General features: G+C 37.2%; 1 protein-coding gene and 1 long non-coding RNA gene across 5 annotated transcripts in view; both read right to left on the bottom strand.

Annotated features, from left to right (window-relative positions):
* The window catches only part of ptprub (protein tyrosine phosphatase receptor type Ub), a 382270-nt gene that overhangs the window by 309592 nt on the left and 59535 nt on the right, over positions 1-13143 (bottom strand). The gene's annotated exons all lie outside the window — the stretch shown is intronic.
* LOC130914398 (uncharacterized) overlaps positions 4844-13143 on the bottom strand; it is a 49566-nt gene continuing 41266 nt past the window's right edge. Inside the window, exons 2-3 of the long non-coding RNA XR_009062906.1 lie at positions 12968-13052; positions 4844-12890 (exon numbers count right to left, since the gene is read on the bottom strand). This is a non-coding gene — a long non-coding RNA (uncharacterized LOC130914398). The remainder of the gene's footprint in view (positions 12891-12967; positions 13053-13143) is intronic.

The raw sequence follows: 13143 nt of genomic DNA, 5'->3' as shown, positions 1-13143 counted from the left end.
TGTTTCCTAACGTCGGTAAGTCTGTCATTTCGCATCTATTTCTGTCATGTTTGTGTGTGTTCTCAGCTCTTTTTTCTTTACTCAGCACCTGATTGAGCCAGACTGATGGGGTAACGCAACACACCTGTGCTTGACTAGGAAAGCTCAATATTTAAGGAAGCCTGTCACCATCTGCTAGTGTCGGACTATTGCTCGCTACCTGCCTTGCTTACCGCTATGTTCTCATCGTCGTCCTTGGTGCTTCCCGACATTCTACGGTCGTGTTCTGGTTTGATCATTTTTACGTTTGTGCTCTTTTGGACTTTGTAGTTAGAATTTTGTACTCTGTTATATTCGCGCCCTCTAGCGTGCTCTCTTAGTTACACTTTGTTATACTCGCGTTTTCTTGCGTGCTCTCTTAGTTGTACTTTGTTATACTCGCATTTTCTAGCGTGCTCCCTTTGTTGTACTTATTAAAAACAAACATTCACTCTACCTGACCTTCTGGTCTGTGTTTGGGATCCACATCAACGGCTTGCCGTTCACAACAATTTCTCTAATACATGTTCTAACGCCATCGTCGTCTGTCATTTTACATCTAGTTCTACACATATCTGATATCGCCGTATGTGGCCGGATGTTTTTAGCAACTAGCAACTGGGCGTTGTTTGTAGCGGCTGTCGGCCGCAGTCAGGTATTATTGTTTTTTTATCTAGCGGCATGAGTTGAACATGATATTTACTCTCGGTCCGTTCCTCGTTGCGTCCCGAAGTCTGGTATAATTCAATAATCGGAATTTGGATCTTCGTGAATCGTTCTCAAATCTTCTACGGCCGAATAACGAATATTTTAAGAATCGGAAATTTCGCACACCTCTAGTTCTAATGTGGGGAATGTGTTTGCGTGCTGTACCGAACGCATCGCGTGGCTGACTTGACAGAGTGAGCCTTTTTAGTTTCACTTTCATCTTGTTTACTTGCTGCAGATGACACTAGGCACAAGTTGGTAGAATAAATGATTAGAAACCTGACGAAGCTAGCGATTTCTTTGGCGATGTTACCACAATAATAATTGCCACCTTAACTTATAAAGACTGGCGAATGTAGGAGGACCGTCATAGACCGTCTACGTCTGTATTGTTGAGCGAGCCATATCACGGATACGCACCCCACACTCATATTTTTCTATCATATCTATCTCCATGTCAGTGGTAACGGTAGGCATCACCTTTTTTCCTTTGTTCACCACCTGCACTAACATAGTTAGAACCCATGTTGATTTCTCTTACAAGAAAATCTGCTTGCGGGAAAACAAAGAAACTGCGGTGCTGTCATAGATCATCATATTTCGAGCATGTCGTCGGATGTAGAAACAAATGGCTGGTCAAATTTTACGTCGGATGTTGAAAAGATCGTGTGTCGAAGTGATCGTATGTCGAGGTACCACTGTACTTTGAATTATGAGAAATTTTCATTTCCCTCTTGATGGAGATGTTAATAAGCGCTATGAGAAACAAATACAGGAATCCACTGTGTTGTACCAAATAGTTTAATATCCTGGTAGTCTCACATCTTCCATTGAAAAATGCATGTGCAATCTCAGAATTTTTTGTTATTATTTTTGAGAAGGAAAAAACTTATTTTAAGACTTTAAGCACTCACTATAGAGAACTACAACTACCCCCTTCACTCAGTAGCATTACTTTTTTTTTTTTTTTTTAAACAGAAAAAGCAAAGGAAACTGAAATGGCTGATATATTTTAAATATGAATGCAAAATATGGCAGAAAAACAACTGAGAGTTGGTTGAAAACGTGATCATATTTTCATATCCTTCATATTAGAAGCAACAGTGACACTAATTAAAAAGTTCACTAACTTTTTGAGGGTTATCTCTCAAGGTTAATTACCCAAGTATGGGTGTGCTGTATAAAAAGCTTACCTCAACATCACATAAATTTGCTTAAACATACATATTAAATGCTTCAGACACAAACCCTAGAATGTTAACGATCAAATATAGTGGCTTATTATTATTATTATAATAGTACGTTCCATAAAAAACAGTATCTCATCAAAAAATGCTTTTCAGGAGACAAACAAGCACAAATTGGAAGACTAAACGCCAACATTGACGGTCAGGACATTTCAAAGTGATGTTTGGGACTGAGACAATTCCATCACGATGTACTCTGACAACATAATTATGCACTGTATCTGGATTCACACGACTCGCCAAACCACATCAGCTGCAGCTCCGCATCCCGGCAGCAAAAAGCAGCAGCGCCACAAAGGGACTACGGAGGGCGAGCATAGGGGGGACGGCATTGGGGGTGAGGCTCGCAGCCTGAAGCTAGGCAAATGGAATGCAAAGGCAGTAAATTGGAAAGCGGACGCAGAGGGAGCTGAACAGGGACGTCGGAGGAGCGCCAGTGGCCTATCACTTCGCATCAACGTCACATTAAGAGCGCTAGCATGAAGAGCGGGCACCGAGGGGAAAGGGTGGCAAAAGAGTGTGTGGAGAATTAATCCTGCAGCCAGTACCAAAGGCCATTTTGACACTGTAAACTTGATGAAGGATGATCAGAAGGAATTCGCCTGCAACTGGGAAGATGCTTAGCATAAAAGTGTCCAGCATTGTTTGGTCAAGTACAACAAATATCATAAATTAAAGTGACAATATATAAACTATGTAAGTAAGATATAAAGTGAGTAACTTTAATTTACCTTTTTTTTTTGTTTGTTTGTTTTTGCACGTATGAAGTATTTTACCGTTTATATTTAAAGGGTATAAAAACACTAAGGGGCTGTGAGATATCAATAGAACCGTTATGTGGCAAGATAACAAATATTAATAAAGTTAACAAAAAAATAAATCACATTCATGCACAATTATCAAAAATAGATCGAAAATTACGAACATTTCCGAAAGTATTCCAGAAACAGCCGAATGGAATGAAAGCTATACGAACTATGGACAAATGAAATCAGGTTTTGCTAAGAAATTGCTGCTGAAAGCAGATGCGGTGCCCACCTACACGCGCAGCCACCTAAGTGTCCCGAGATAACAAGAAAGAGGACTATGACTGGCTCTGATGAGACCACCCCACCACCCCAGGCAAAGCAAAGGAGGGAAATGGTCAGACTGAGTACTCTTTTATAATAAAAAACATATCACACATTGGATATAGGACTGGACACATGTATAAATTATCGCTCGTAAAATATATAGAACAAATCCTCTAATCCCATTCATATTTGTGTCGGTTGGCAGAGCGAAAACCGATGATAGCACATTAAATGATAATTATTCTATGCATTACTTTATTTTGCGGTCACGGTGTATCAGCTTCACAAAAAGAAATGCAAAACAAACCATTTGGTGTTTGTTGCCGCCGGCGTTTCGTCAGTGTGATTGCTCCCCTCAATGATCCTTTCATTAGGCTGCATTGGTTTTCGTTTGGGCTCAAATTGATAACCCAAAACACCAAAGAAAGGTTCATAACTCTCCTCGTCATCATTAGAAGAATTTTCGTTACGTCGGATTCGTCGCTGCAACTAGAAACAAAATTGTCCGCCATCATTGCCGCCATTCAGTACTAAGCACTGAGCCGGTTGTTTCCTTATAGTGACGTCACGCACACAATATGCTAGATTTCCGGCATCTCGGGGGCGGGTCGTTTTAGCTTGACAATCCACCTAATTTCTATCATTTTCTTGGTGTTGCGATGTGTGTAATTACACGAAGTGGCATGATATGAATTCAAAAGGCATGCGTTGATGGATAAATGATGGAATATTAGCATTTCCCCAGGTGTTGTCATACCCTTTAAAGTAAATTCAAAGTCCCTATCAAGAGTTCCATGATACTCTTGAGTTGCCGTGGGCATGTGGGTGCGCTCGAAGGATATTCTCAAATGCAGTGAAAAAGAGTAAGAGAGTAATGCGTTTTTTCTGGTTTCAGACTACCTTTGAGAACAAAAATGCGACTTGCTGTATCTGGCTCCACTGACAGGCCGCTGTATATAGGAAGTAACTCGGCGTGTTGATTTTAATTTGGTAAACAAAGCTATTTTGATCAATCAAATCTTTCTGTGGAACATCTCTCATATAAATATCTTGTATTTATAAGTGGAAACCTGCGGCAGTATATATACTATATTAGTGCTCCAACAATTAATTGATTAACTTGAATAAATCGATTAGAAAAATGCTTCGAAATGACATATCTCATTTAACATGGCTGATTCCAGCTTCCCGCTGTTAAGACCAACATAAGGTAAGTTTTTGTTTAAGCTAATGTTTTTTTACGCATTTGTAAGTTTAGTTTAGTTTATAGGTATACAGTATTTAGCCGGGGGTTTTTTTGTTTTGTTTTTTTGTGGGAATATGTGTTTGAACGATTTGCTAAGAGCATGTTAAAAAAATTTTTTTTTTTTAAGTTAGCATTTTGTAGCATTTAAGATGGCGGACTTTTGCTATGCAAGTTAGCTAATTGTTCTTTTGTTGTGGTTAGATCCTCATATTTTTTTTCAATACAGTTTAGAGCTAAACTCAGGTATTTTATTTTTTGACGAAATTGCAATTCTGCATATTTGAAGAAACACTCAGGAATATCATTTTGTATTCAAATTTATTGCTCTTTATAGAGTGCAATTTTAGTAAGCCTTTGTTTTACAACTCCTAAATTTTATTCTAAAATGTATATGTTCCTAATCCGATTACTCGATGAGTCGAACTAACTAGTTGATAGATTAATCGACTACTAAAATAATCGATAACTGCAGCCCAAAAAATATATATATACATATATACACATATATATGTACTTTCTTTATTTTTATTTTTTTTCTGAAATTTAGGTGGTGCAGTTTATAGTCAGGTGCACTATAGTGCGCAAATTACGGCACATTAAAAATAACCATTTAGAATAAAATAAAAAAACACCTAAAATGTATATTAAATAATTAAAACCTCTCCACAGGCTGGACTGTTGAGTTGATGATTGTGTGATAATTTGGAAATTAAAACATTAAAACTGTGATTTGTTCAAAATCTAAATACTCCTAATATTAAAGCTCTTTTCTCACAATTATATTTTTTGTCTTCAAATCAAAATAAATACTTCACCATACATCATCTTCAGTTGAAAGGTGTGCCACAAACTAAAAGAGTAGATTAAAGTACAAGACAGAGGTTTTCTAAATTAAAAACACAGTCTAAAAGTTAAAAGCAATTTAACATCAACAAACTAAGGAGAAGCTGTTACCTAAACCTAAAAAAATGAAATTGAGCAACTGCAACGTCAGTGAGAGGGGGAAAAGATGGTGGGTATGGTTATATTTAATTTGAATAAATCAATGTTTAACATCAGAACACCTCATCTATCTTATGATAATACTCATAGATTTGATAGTGACACAAATTCACTGACAATGACCACAAAATTGAGTTAAAAAGGGAACACCGTCAGCTCAGTTTGACGAGGATGCTTTGTCCGTCACTATTTTCCAACATTTGCTTTAAATCAAAATAACAAGCAATAAAAAGCACCTCTTAAAAAGCCAAATAAAATGCAATGTTACACACAACAAATCATAACAGTACATTGAATTTATGGCTTTATCCTTTCCAAATGAGACAGCCGGCCAGGTTTGGCTGGAACATTAGGTAAATCATTTTCCATGATCCATTGAACTTGTTGTCCAAAGACATTGTTGTGGAAGTGCAAGTGTCCATGTCACCATGCCAAGGCCAATAACCAGAGCTAGGTAAAGGGGGCGGGGCTAAAAGGCAGCCCCTTATAGCTTCACCTCCATTAATCACACTTTGCAGCCCCCCTGGCCTGCCAAGCAGTGTGACAGTGACATCGAAGAGAATGATTAATACTTAATGCAGCGTTTAAAAGAATGATTTATGCCATCTGTTAGTGGATGACATGGTGCCGAAGTGTGCTCCAGCGCCCACATACACTTGTCAGCAAAGATTAAGAGAATGATATATAACTTAATCTCAGGAGCAGCGGGTCACCCCCAAAATTAGTCTGATTTTAGACCATGAACACGACGGGGGAAAAGTGGGTGCCAGAGCAGTATGGAGCGTAACCTCAGTATTAGATTGATAAGTGCGAATAGACCAATGCTAAGCAGGCACAGAATTCTTAACAAGCAGCAGGAGCACAGTGCTGGCTCCGTATTCGCATGGAGATATTGCAAACCATCCATTTTCTGCTGCTTATCTGGGCCCATAGCGCCTGGGGGCAGGAACCCAACCAGATGCCAGAACAACTTCAGATGACTAACCTTTTAGATTAAGCATGAGCAGTCCTATTGTCTCTGGACATCGAGGTTATGGTTATCTAAGAATAAGCCCATCCTTACAAAAATACGCAGTATGTTTAATTTTTTTTTTTTCTATCTGTGCATTGGTTGGTTAACAGAATGGAGAAAATTAGATTTTCTTTAAGTTTATGCAATTATGGTAAACGCCACTAAATTCTGTCTCTGATCCAGAAGAAATATAGACGTGGAGAGTAAAATCAATAAAACTATTCGATTTGTTTTCTTGCCCTTAAACACAAATTTAACAGTTCCATCTATTGCATCTTGTATCATCTTTCATGATGCAGAGGCTACTCTCTGTTATTGTTTCACTTTTGTTTAAGCTCTTTAGTACTATCTATTTTTTTATTCAGAAGCAAATATATAAAATGCATTCTATGCCTTGCAGTTCTGCCCCATTCACCTGTATGAACTGTGTATAAGGGGTGTCAATAACTCATTTCATGATGATACAATATTTATTCTTTAGACAATGATAAAAAATTTTCTGAAAGTACAAATTCCCCATGATTCCAATATGCGACGCGCACATTTAACACAAGAAGGAAAATTTCATCCACGTACAGTATATTAGAAAACATACAAACATATATGTATCCTGTAACTGTATATACATACAAATTTGATGTTATTGACAATTTCGTTACTGAAACATTTCAACAATTGTTTTTAACAAAACGGCGTATCTAAAAGATGACGATTAGGGTTGTCCCAAACAATTATTTTTCTCCTGATTAGTCTGCAGGCTCAGTCGACTAGTCTAATATTTTTTTTTTTTTTTACAAATTTTTTTTTTTTTTTTTGACAAATACTGCAATAAATGTTTTGCTTGACGATTAATAATTAAAAAAACATTTTGGAACACTTAAATACTTTATTAAGCCATTTGCTCCCAAAAACGTATAAATATGTTTCTATTTTTAATTGTTTTAATTTAATTTTAATTGTTTAATTGTTAATTTAATAGTTTTTTTTTTCACAAGAGACATCTCTGGGTTCTGACTCAACTTAGCTCCAAAGCACAACGCTGAAAATCCATTTTAGGCAATAAAACTGGCTACTGGAGGGCAGTAGCGCATTTGGTAAGACCCGCATCCCCGATTCAACGGAACGAACGGCCGGGCCGCACGGCCAGGGTGCCGGCAGAAGACGACCGAATGGACGTCCAGGATGCCAGGCAGCGGACGACCGAGCAGAACAACCGGGAGGACGCCCGGGATGCCAGGCGCTGGACAACCGAGCAGAACGACCAGGACCACCAGTGCAGCAGACGATGCCGTTGAGTCCGTGCTGCTTGCCGAGCAGAGACAGGCAGCGATGAGGGAAAAGTTTACTCCGCTGTCGCGGCCACAACAGTGTCATCTCTCAGTTATGTATAAATAAATTGTTACTTTGCTATCAAAAGCTCTATTTGTCTTGTTGTCTATGTTATTTTGTAAAAGGAAAGCATTATTCAGATGTTTGGGATGTAACTAAAGCAAAGCTGTGTTAAAGTCAAAGTTATGTTTGAAATATATGCTTTCACAATTTCTCAGTTTTTTTCATCAGAAATTGGAAAATTGCTCAAACTAAGCTATTTTCTAATGCTAATTTCTAAAGAATGGAAAAAGATATGAACTAACTTTGTTTTCCTGCTGAAAGAAGAGAGTCTAATCTTTCTTTTGGTGGGTTCCATGTTTACATAGCAATGGAACAGAATTTTTTGTGGACCTTGCAAAATCAGTCAAAATCCAGTAAAACGGCCGGGAGCAAAGAGGGTTGCACCGGTGAAAATGGCTGGGAGTGAATGAGTTAAAGTACAAATAAATATATGAATAACAATAATAAATCACAAATAAACAATGAGGTTAAATGCTGATGGCATTAACTAGTGCAAAAGAATCGAATGTAAACAGATTCAGAACACTGTGACTTCACTTTTTTAACAGGATTCAAAACAATTCTTACTTTCTCTTTTTGTGTATGTCTATATTGTTCTCAAGCCATTTATATAGCTATTGGGGAAAATACTTGAATAAAAAGAATATTCTGTAAAAATATTGGAGTAAAGAGACAGAAACAATGACATTTTGCCGCTCTCTTCGTCGCGTTTTCCTCGTTGTGAATAGTTCCCCCTCGACAGGCTGACTGGTCCTTCTCAAGCCATTTATATAGCTATTGGGGAAAAATACTTGGATAAAAAGAATATCCTGTAAAAATATTGGAGTAGAGAGACTGAAACAATGACATTTTGCGGCTCTCTTCGTCGCGTTTTCCTCGTTCTGAATAATTTCCCCTCAATGGGCTGAATAATAAAACCGATGAGCCCAGTCTACCACTGACGTCATCCACTTGTTGGGGACGCTAAAGCCCTAAAATGGTAGGCGTGGCTAACCGGCAGATTAAAAGACCAATTTCTCGTCATCTGTGCTTTGCTAAATTGTTGTATATAGTCGAATCGTCTCAAAATATGATTCTAATTCACATAATAATGCCATTTAAGACTTTATTTCTCGTGTCATATGCGCTTTAATATGTAGTATATTATGGTCATGATGCAAGTAAGTGCTGGCATTGTGCAAAGCGCTAAAATTGCCTAAAGATTTTTTAATGATTAATTTCAGGACATATATTCACACTCAAGGGTAATTTATTATTTGCTGTTTTTATTGTGGCATTTGAAAGTTACATGCAGTACATGGTCCATACTGCTTATTGACACTTTGGTTTAGATTTTTGGAGTCTGCTCACGCTTCATCCTGACTGTTTGCTGAACTGATTACAGTTTATCCAATGCCACCTGGCTTCCCATGTCAATTTCAGTCAGTCAGAACTGGAGAAGAAGACCGGCACATTGCCAAAAGGTTCCAAATAAACTAATTGGTCTGGAGAATTTTAAATATTGTATTGCATCTTGGTTTTCAAAACTGAATTAAATATACAGACGACGTCTGTCTACTTACTCTTTGGCTATTTGTGTGTTCTATGTGAGGACAAGTATTCAGATTACGCTAAACTGGATAAAAACTCTTCACATTAGCAGCGTGCATCGTCACATCAAGGCCTGACTGCTAATGAGCAACATTATCTCTGCCTGTCTTTCTTCAATCCCTGCCTTCCTTCGCCTCTCTCAAATATTTGCATATTCAAACTGTCAAAATCCCAAAACAAACAATTTGTTACCCACCAAAGTCGGCACGGTTCAAAAATACTCTGCATATCATCTGCATAAAAAGCAAGGGCCTTTTGTCAAAGATTACTGGCTCGCTTTTGCCGGCGCAATAAGACGACAAGGTGAACACAAGGGTAATCAGTTTAGTTAGTGTTTTCAATCTTTCAACTCTGCAAGGTTATGCACTCAGATTTTGAGTGTACATGGAAGTCTATCATAAAGCTTCGAACATGAATAACCTCAGTAATGATGTTAGTCTGTTTCATTCAAACTAGGGGTCCACGATATCCATTTTTTGAAACAGATACCAATATCGATAACTTCCTGCTCCTCAAAGCAGATACCAATATCGATAACTGAGAATAAATATATAATTTTTTTAATGTATATTCACCCGAGTTTTTGAACACCTGGAGGTTTAAAAAATAAGAATAATAGTGGATTCAACATAAATTTGTCTTTGATCTCACCAGAATTTTCATAATGACATGAACATTATTATAATGAACAAAATAAAGACAAGAACAGTCTTGACTTCAAATAAAGTGCCAATATTTATTTTTTCAAATGAATATAATTTGAGTCAATCACAATTAATTAGTCAATATAATTGAAGATGTGTTTCCTGAACAATGAGCACTGAACTAAAACATTAACACAACAGGTATTGTGCTTTGTCATCAGAAAAAAATATTTGGTGCAACAGGAGGTGGTCTTGGTCCATGAAACAACTTTCTTAACCTGGGAGACAGGTTAGGACAGCAAGCCTATCAATAACCAAAAGGCCTCTCAATAACTTACTAACTTATAACTAACACTGTAAACATTATATAGTAAGGTTTATCACTCATTCTTAATAACAAAAATATGGTAGAACAAAAAGAATTAATGGCTTGCCTTATAATAATCAATATAAACGGCAGTGAGTGAACCCATATTCAATAAAGTATGAGGTTTATTCTCTGCATAGTATAAAATCCTACCAAGCATGCTGACAGGACTAACATTACGCGACAACTATTATATGTATGTATAGCATAGCACACTAGCTTGAGCAACAAGCCTTAAGCACTGGCTGGCTTCTATAACACAACAACTTATGAAGTTTTGTACATTTGACCCTTCACCACTGAAGTAAACATATATTGCACATCCATATGTTATAGTAAACATAAATACTTACAGACATATATTTCCGAGGCAGAAAGCATTCACGATTGTCAATGCTAACGCTAGACACAGCACTGAGTAAAGTGAATGAGTTTGTGGGCCAAATTATAGATGCAGCGAATTATTCTGACTGGCAGGTGGCAGCAATGCCCCGCAAATGGTCAGCTGATTTCCCAGCCAGCGAGCACAGTTCATACTGTATTATCGGTCCCATTAATTATGTTATTGGATTTGTTGGGATGACGTCATAATTCCTATTATCGGACCAATAATTATCGTGCACCAGTAATTCAAACGATACAAGAAAATGTGATAGAAAATGTGAAGGAGCGAAAATGTTATACTTTACAAATGTAAAATAAGTTCATGTTATTCTAACTTTCACCATTAACAGCAATTTACTTTATAGCTAATCCTTTGGGTCTTGAAAATTTTGACGTCGAATGAAGTAGTACTTAGCTGCAAAGTATAACACGAACAAATGACATCAGTTTGGCCCACCAGGTACAAATATCTAATACAAACATTTAATACAAGAGGCTATTTGGGTAAAATTCTTCATACACCCTCAAAGTAACCATCAACCCTTCTTAAAAATCAGAGCAAGTGCAAAATATAAAGCTATGCACTTCTGATTGATCATTCTGCCCACAAAGGACAAATGTGAACAGGAGCGTACTCGAGGTCTACGCAATGGAACTACGGAACTAATAAAAAGGTTCTGCATCGGCACACATAATTTAATTCTATCAGGGTCAATGGTCATCCTCTGCATAAAATGTCATGCTTTTAGTTTATTTTATTTACTGGCTCCTGCTCACAGAAAAAAAAGACTGAAGGTACAGACCAGTAGGGAATGCTCAAGAAAAGGAAAAGCAGTGAGGCACAAATTATTCACGTAGAGATGTCAAACAGCAGTAACCTCAGGAGGCTAATTTCTATCCTTTCAGATAAAATATTCATATTTTCAAAATGCTCCATCCCGCTTACAGTTTTCTCATGAAAATAAGAAAATGATTATGTCAAACAGCGAGGAACTTGCAGGCAAAAGTAATGATAATAATAATGCCAGTAGTCGTGCAAGTTGCAATTCCATCAAAATGTACATTTACATACACAATGGTGGTTGACATAAAACTTTAAAATGTTGTGACCACATTCATAATATAATTACTTACTACTTTAAATCATTCCCCACTGAAATGAATACAAATGCCAATATTCTATCCCAGTTTCTCCCAAAACGAAATGTTAGAATATTGTACTGTTGCTATATTGTGGTGCTAGTCTAAGTGGTTAAATATTTTTTTTTTAAAAAACATTAAGTGAAACATTTCTCAAATTTTTTCATTCACTACAGTGCACAATGCTGCTCTCCTTAGTTGGTGCTCAATTCAAATTAATTTATCAATAAGTGCTGTTTGTAGTGCTGTTTGTAGTGTTTTAGTATTTGTATCAAAATACACAGCGTGGAATTCTCTTCTCTAGCTTTACACTTACTTCAGGTGTGAGTGGCATTAAAGAGCTTAAAGCCTCTTTTTGAAGCATTGCTCACTCTTTCAAAGTGCTGACTATCAAGTGGGTTGAGTTCACTTCCACTTACGGTCGTATCTAAAGGGCCGTTTACATGGTGACTCTCAGAGAAGACGAAAAATTTCACGTTTGCATCTATATGGTTTCGTCTCCATACGACCGATGTCGCAATTCTGCATCAAAACGATGTGGTATTCATGCCAGGCCCTAGGGGCAGTGCAGATTTACAAGGCGACAGCGAATGATGCACTTTGACCCCAACAACCTCCTCAGCCTGGAAGACAATATGCCCGCCCACTCCAAGCAATGGCATTTTTCTTTTGCCTCAAAAGGCACAAAAATGGAAACATTCAACATATTTCAATTTAAAATACAGTGGTACCTCTACATACGAAGTTAATCCGTTCCAGGACCTTGATTGTAAGTCGAAATGGTCGTATGTCGAGCAGGCTTTTCCCATAGGAATACATTGTAATTCAATTAATTCGTTCCACAGCCCAAAAACCCAACCTAATCCATTATAAATACTGCTGGTACTATTACAAATAGCAATTAAACAAAGCAAAACAAATAAATTATGAATAAAAGTCGTAATAATAATAATAATAAAAACAATCAGTGGTTTGAAAAAAGCATTTTTATTGTCACCTTAACGTAAAAGCGGTGAATGGAGACGAAGCAGACAGCGCATGTTGCAGGAGGACACGGCGAGCCCGTGCTGTAATTTAACACATTAAATTAGACACATGTAAAACGAAAATTCGTTTAAAAAAAAAATTAGCCTTTTTTTTTCACCTTGATTTAGAGTGGTGAACGAGACAGCGGGTGTTGCAGGAGGAGGGAATACGGCGAGCCGAGGGAGGATGCGGCGAGCCACGTTCTACTTTAACAAACACATTAGACACATGTAAAACGAAAATTAGTTTAAAAAACATTTAAAAAAAAAAAAAAAAAAAAGGTTTCTTTTATTG

This window comes from Corythoichthys intestinalis, chromosome 4 (assembly GCF_030265065.1).
Source record: "Corythoichthys intestinalis isolate RoL2023-P3 chromosome 4, ASM3026506v1, whole genome shotgun sequence".
Lineage (NCBI taxonomy): Eukaryota > Metazoa > Chordata > Actinopteri > Syngnathiformes > Syngnathidae > Corythoichthys > Corythoichthys intestinalis.
Note: the sequence above shows the minus strand (reverse complement) of the source record. Positions and strands in the feature narration are given on the sequence as shown.